This window comes from Vitis riparia, chromosome 16 (genome assembly GCF_004353265.1).
Source record: "Vitis riparia cultivar Riparia Gloire de Montpellier isolate 1030 chromosome 16, EGFV_Vit.rip_1.0, whole genome shotgun sequence".
Classification (NCBI taxonomy): domain Eukaryota; kingdom Viridiplantae; phylum Streptophyta; class Magnoliopsida; order Vitales; family Vitaceae; genus Vitis; species Vitis riparia.
In genome coordinates this window covers 13,416,005-13,423,437 of record NC_048446.1, presented here as the reverse complement: position 1 = coordinate 13,423,437, position 7,433 = coordinate 13,416,005, and the positions used below count along the sequence as shown (strand labels likewise).

The 7,433-nt window shown below is 26.9% G+C and overlaps 1 pseudogene; it reads right to left on the bottom strand.

Moving 5' to 3' along the window:
- Positions 1-1,932: 1,932 nt before the first annotated feature.
- On the bottom strand, positions 1,933-2,312 carry LOC117933276 (annotated as a pseudogene).
- Positions 2,313-7,433: the final 5,121 nt, after the last annotated feature.

Genomic DNA, 7,433 nt, shown 5'->3' with positions numbered 1-7,433 from the left:
CGAAGGAAAACTGAATTTTTGAAATTCATTTGAGAATCGGAATCTTAGCGATTATTTGAAAATTGGGTTTTTAGGAATTAAATGTAAGAATGAGAATTTTAGAAATTAAATTTGAAAGAAAATTGGGATTTTGGAGTTTATTCGAAGATCGGACTTTCAGGAATTAGATGTGAGAATGAGAATTTTTAGAAATTAAATTTGAACGAGGTTGGAAACTTGAAAATGATTTGAGAGTTCGGGATTTTAAATGAGGGGATAAGTGGATGAGTGAATAAGTAAAGGAATGGAATAATAACGATGGTGAAATAATAAAGTTTAGGTAAATAATTGCGAAAGATGGAATTTTAGAGATTTGAAGATGTGAATTTAAAAATTGAAAACTTAAGAATTTATTTAGAGATGAGGTCTTTGGTATATGAATAACTGAATAAGTAAGTGGATGGGATAACATTAATAACGAGAATAATCATTAAACGGTGATATATGGATGGTGGAGTTTTTGAGATTGGAAATTAGATTTTGGAAGTCGGATTCTGATGAATTAAACTTTAACAATTAGAATAAATAGATAATATGGAACAATAATGTTACTTAACGGAAACAATACTTTAAACGAATAGAAAATGAGCAGTGGAATTTTAAGATTGAAAATTAAATTAGGACGTTGAATTTTTGAAGAGTTGGACCTTAAATGAATAAAAAGATAGAGGATAAGAATTCTAGTTAACGAAAATAACATTTAGGCGAATGATAGAATTTCTAAGGTTGAAAGTTAAATTGAGATTTTTGAAAGATTGGACTTTAAATAAATATGGGATGATGATTCTAATTGATGAAAATGAAATTTAAACGAATTGTAGAATTTCTAGGATTGAAAATTTAAATTAAAATATGGAAAGTTCGAAGGATTAGACTTTAAATAACTAGATAAATACGGGATTATAATTCTAATTAATGAAAATAAGGTTTAGATGAATTATAGAATTTTTAGGATTGAAAAATTAAATTAAAATATGGAATGTTCGAAGGATTAGACTTTAAATAACTAGATAAATACGAGGTTATAATTCTAATTAATGAAAATAAGATTTAGATGAATTATAGAATTTTTAGGATTGAAAAACTAAATTAAAATAGAGAATTTTTGAAAGATTAAACTTTAAATAACTAGATAGATACGGGATTATAATTCTAATTGATGAAAATAAGATTTAAATATGGAAATGAAATATGGGATGATGATTCTAATTGATGAAAATGAAATTTAAATGAATTGTAGAATTTCTAGGATTGAAAAGTTAAATTAAAACATGGAAAGTTCGGAGGATTAGACTTTAAATAACTAGATAAATACAGGATTATAATTCTAATTAATGAAAATAAGATTTAGATGAATTATAGAATTGTTAGGATTGAAAAATTAAATTAAAATATGGAATGTTTGAAGGATTAGACTTTAAATAACTAGATAAATACAAGATTATAATTCTAATTAATGAAAATAAGATTTAGATGAATTATAGAATTTTTAAGATTGAAAAATTAAATTAAAACATGGAATTTTTTAAGGATTAGACTTTAAATAATTATATAATTCTAATTAATGAAAATAAGATTTAGTTGAATTGTAGAGTTTTTAGGATTTGAAAGATTAAATTAAAACATGGAATTTTTGAAGGATTAGACTTTAAATAACTAGATAGATACGGGATTATAATTCTAATTGATGAAAATAAGATTTAAACGAATTCTATAATTTTTAGGATTGAAAAATTAAATTAAGACATGGAATTTTTGAAGGATTTCTTGAAGATGTAAGTTTTGAAAATAGGATTTAGAAATTGGGATTTAGAAGATTTACCAAGAAATTAGGGCTTTAAAAATTAAATTACTTAAGCTGGAAACATGGAAATTACTTAAAAATTAAAGCAATCAAATGGCCCAACTTAAAATGGGTGAGAAGGTAAATAAGGGAACAACCCAGGGGCATTTTGGTCCTCCTTCCTTGGCCTTCCAATTGTTGTAGCTTGGGCAGACGACTTTATTACCATAATACCCTGGGGAATGCACAGGCACTTTTTTTTTTTTTTTTTATAGCACTTCTAACAGAAGAACGTGCAAGGTTTGTGGTGCTGTGTCTTGCTGCACCTCTTCGAGCACTGTGACGGGCATTGGAAGCTCTTCAGACTCCCCGGACCATAGTTCTTTTGGTCGTAGTGGTGACCACCATGGCCATGCGAAGCTAAAACAATGGTGTAAAGCATGGAAATGGCAAGAAGAGCCAAAAGAAACAACGTAAACACCCTCGCCATGGCAATATAATGCTTCGGACAAACTCCTTCTCTGATAAGTCGAGAGCATGGGAAATGCACCCTCTTTGCTGACATGAACAATATCTAAAACTTCCACGTTTCCAGACCCCAATACCCATTTCAAGAACAGGGGAAAACAGCGAAACAGAGCACAAATAATAGGAGCAAAATGGACCTGTACCAGCCTCACTCCATATATCAATCAATGAGATCAGAAAAGAAATTAGGAATCAAGCACAGAGTGGGTGAAAGTAAGCTCAGATTCCAGAAAAAATAAATAAATTACAAGGATCCACAATATGCATGTTCAGACATCAAAAATGAAAATCCTCATGCATAGAAACTATCATAACATGGCATATAAAACAAACAAAAAATAAATAAATGAATGAATCCGGTTTTCAGAATCCATACCTGAGTTATTCCCCTTTCCTGCTCGTTTCCTCGGTATGTCTCTCTCTAAGTCCCACCTCCAAAAAACCCCCTGCCTCTTTTTTTCTATCTTCCTTCACACGTTTTCTACCCAGCCGGTTGCTTCTTTTCCCCGCCTCCAACTGCTCTCTGCTTCCTGCCCAGCAGAAGTCCTCACACGTCTCTCTCTCTCATCCCATCTGGTGGCCCCCCAATCCTCCATCTCGGGATGGCAAACATAAGAACTAATAAGAAATAATAAAAAAAGAAAGAAAAAAAGCCCCCAGCTGAGGGGGGTCTACAGTAACATATACTCATACTTTAATTAAATGTATGAACAAAAAAAAGATTTAATTAGAAGGACCCAATTATTTTTATTATTTAATAAATTAGACATTTTTTTATTATTGTCTAATTATATTTTGAACAAATCGAAAATGTGAATCTTAATAATGGACTACACCTAGAGGGGGTGAATAGGTGTTGTACAACAATTTAAAAATTCTCTCAACAAAAATTACTTTACCTTAGACTATCTCAATATCAAGAAACCTCTCTTCCAACAACTTTTCAACAAAACATAACATCCATAAGTAAGAATGTATGCATCAACACTCTCCCAACAATTTATAAATGCAAAATACATGCAAATGCTTCAACACTCTTCAAAAATAAATCAAAAGAAAATCTCCTCTACTCATATCAATTGACTCCATGATATCATTAACCAAAATGAATAGAAAAAATATTAAAGATATTTCATGGATCATCACACTTATATCATATCATATTTCTTCCATTCAACATATATGCCCAAGTAATCAATGAAATCAAAAACAGAAAATAAATTAAAGTGTAGAGTGAGGGAAAGAGACAATGAACACAAGATTTTTTTAATGTGGAAAACCTCCGAAGAGATAAAAAACGACGGGCCTATTGCCGATTGAAAAACTTCACTATGAAGAATAAAAACTAAGTACAAGGTTTAACCTAGCTCAAACCAACCAATCCTTCCCGGATTACTTGACTAGTACCTTCACTTTCAACTTCTCACCTTCTTCTTCCGGAGCACACTTGAAGTCCGCACCAAGCTCAATCTTGACCTCTTCTTAAATCCACATAAGAAGAAAATGGGTATGTACCCAAACCCAAATAAAATGAGCGATTGAGATATGAATGAAGGAATGAATCAACCCATTTATTGCTCAAGAAAATCCATTAAAAACTGGTTTAGAAAACATTAAGAGAAGTGGATTTTCTTTGCAATCAAAAACCCTAAATTAGGAAAACAAGATGAGAAAATGAAGAACACATGGAGTGGTTGCTCACTCTTCACGTTTTCTGCAGTCACCCCTTAGAAAAATGAGAGAAGATTGCGTTTAAAAGTGTAAAAAGAAGCCCTTAATCTAATGGCTCATATTTCATCTAAAAACAAGTTAGTTGGATCGATCCACCCCTACACCTGGATCGATCCAGAAACAAGGGAATAAAAGCCTTGCACCAAAAACCATTTCTCCCAATTTTCTAACACATTTAAAGATTAAAAACCGGATTGATTCACATTCAATCACCACACACTTGGCTACATACCTCGACCTTTTAGCAAAATCTTAGTCTTCAAAGTCAAGTAGTCTGAAGATGAATTGGAAAGCTGAGTTAGGGGACACTTAGGAATTTTGTCCGGAATTGCCAACCTAGCTAAACACTCACACAAATCAGTATGCATAATTTGACTACAACCAAAATAATTTATATTAGATACTAAGTTTTAATAATAATTAAAAAAAACATGTAGTCAACATACTTAGATTAGGGTTTACTATTTTTTTAAGTACATTCTAAACAATATAACGCTAATAAAGAGTACTTATATCACATAAAGTATCAGTGCTCCAGGGTAATAAGGGATCTTGTCCATGGGAGAGGCTTAGGTTCGAGTTCAATCCTAGATAGTTGTATTATCCATTTTTTTTTTAAGAACTTTATTTCTATAGGATTCAGGAACTACTTTATTTTCATAGTATAAATGTTTTAACCTTTATTTTCATGAAAAAAAAAATAGAAGAAAAGAAACATGTTCTTCCAAGCTGTTTTTTTTAGAGAGAATGAGAAAAACAATATTTTTTTATTATATTATATAGTGGTAGTTTTTGGACAATTTTAACTCCTAAAAATTTGTTTCCCTATTTCTCATTTTGTTGGATCGGGTTTGGTTAGTCCACTTGGGCACCTAAACCCAACTCCAATATTTATTTTATTGCATTATACCTATAAAAATAATTTATTTAAATAGATAATTTTAATTGTAAATAATTATGTTCTTTGGTAAATAATTGATTTTATAAATCATAAAATATTTTGAATTTTCTAAAATAAAATTTCCCCTTTTTCCCTTTGTAGATTTTGTTTGACATTTAAATGTTGTCTTATATTTTATGAAAAATTTAAGTGCATCAATATGGTAAAATAATTATAAAATATTCTTTGATAATTAAATCTTGCTTAATTAGGTCTATTGGGATAAAAAAAATTGTTTCTTTTTTTTTTAAAAAAAAAAATTCTTACAAAAATTTACCTCTCATCAAGTCCATTTTTCTACCCTCTTATAAAATCTATTATACTGTATTTTATTTGCTAGATTTTGTGAATTTTTTTGGTAGAATTAATTTATTTTTACTTATATAAAAAAAATATTTTAAAGTACTTTTACTTTCTCATTTTTATAAATTAAAGAAATTAAAAGTATTTGTTACTTTAAAAATTAAGGAGATGTTCGATAAAAATGAAAATTAAGTGCCCTGTATGGAGAATTAAAAGCTACATATTATAAGTGTTGAAATAGAGAAAATGAATTTAATTTAACTGTTTGATAACAAAAATTATTGAAAATTGAAAATGATAGATTTTGTGATTTTTTGGTAGAATTATTTATTTTTTACTTATAAAAACAAATATTTTAAAGTACTTTTACTTCCTCATTTTTATTTTTATTTTATATAAATTAAAAATATTTATTACTTCAAAAATTAAGGAGATGTTCTATAAAATTGAAAATTAAAAACTACTTGAAATAGTGAAAATGAATTTAATTTAACCGATTGATAACAAAAATTATTGAAAATTGAAAATGATAGATTTTGTGATTTTTTTGGTGGAATTATTTATTTTTTTACTTATATAAAAAATATTTTAAAGTACTTTTACTTCCTCATTTTTATTTTTATTTTATATAAATTAAAATTTTTTTAAAGTATTTATTACTTTAAAAATTAGGAAGATGTTCTATAAAATTGAAAATTAAGTACTAAAAAATTTATACTAAAAATTAAAAGTTACTTGAAATAGTGAAATGGATTTAATTTAACCGATTGATAACAAAAGTTATCGAAAATTGAAAATGATGTCATATAACAAATTTTAAATATTGTTTTTAAATTCTATATAACTAATATATTAATCAATAAAAATTTTTCTTTCACATGTGCATTGTTTCCTAAAATAACTTAACAAATAGATAATTACAAAAATCCTAAATAATTAAAATAGCAAAAAATAAAAAATAAATAAAATAAAAAATAAAAAATCAAACCCAACTAACTACTAAGTTCCCTTTAAGACAACCTTCGTGTTTTCTCCTCTTTATTTATTTAATTATATATAAAATTAGAATGTCTTGTATAAAATATATAAAATTATCCTACGTTTTGTTTAAATCATTTCAAAAAATAAGGATAAAAAATATAAAAGTAAATAGAAATATTAAGAGCTAATTTGATACCGTTTGTAGTGAAAGTGTGTTTTGTTGGAAGTGTTTTCTTTTAGAATAATTATATGAAAAATGCTTTTATGTTAATATTGAATAATGATTATAATAGTGTTTTTATGATATATAGTACAAAAATATTTTTAATAATAATAAATTAATAAAAATGATATTTATCAAAAAATAATATAATAAACTAAAAACTTTTATTATAAAAAATATATAAACATTTATTATATTATTAAAAAACATTTAATTTAATTTACTTTTTTTTTTTATGAAAGGGAAGTGAAAGATGAAAGAGGAGAGTGAAAAGGAAATAGAGAGTGAAAAAGAAATAGAAGATAATGAGAACTGGTATTTGAGAAATATATTAAAAATTTTGAAGTATTTTATTAAAGAAATACCTCTCAAATGATTTTCTAAAATACATTTTAAGTGTTTTTTTAAAATTTCAAAATATTATTAAACATATATTTTTTTACCTTAAAAACGCTTTTAATTATTTTTAAAATTAGAAACACTTTTAAAAACACATTGTGAAATGGATTCTAATACTTATATTTTATTAGATATTTTTTTTTAAAAGTTAAATGATCGTAAACTACTAGTTGTACATATTTTTCTATTTTTATTTTTATTATTTTCTACACACAAAACTTTTTTTGTTTTAATATTCCAATTTTACTCTTCTTTTTCTTTTACAGGAAAATAAGAAGGTTTTTTTTTTCTTTGGGTCAAAAATGGATATTTTTTTAGATTAAAATATACGAAAGATTAGATTTGCAAATTTGAGATTATTTCAATTAATTTAGGTAATAATTAATTAAATAATTATTCAATCATGCATCTAGAATTCACTGCCGTTGGGATGGCACCACGTCAGCATCGTTCCCGCGATGGGTAGGCACGTGGCGTATTGATATAAAGCGGCAGTGAACAGGCGG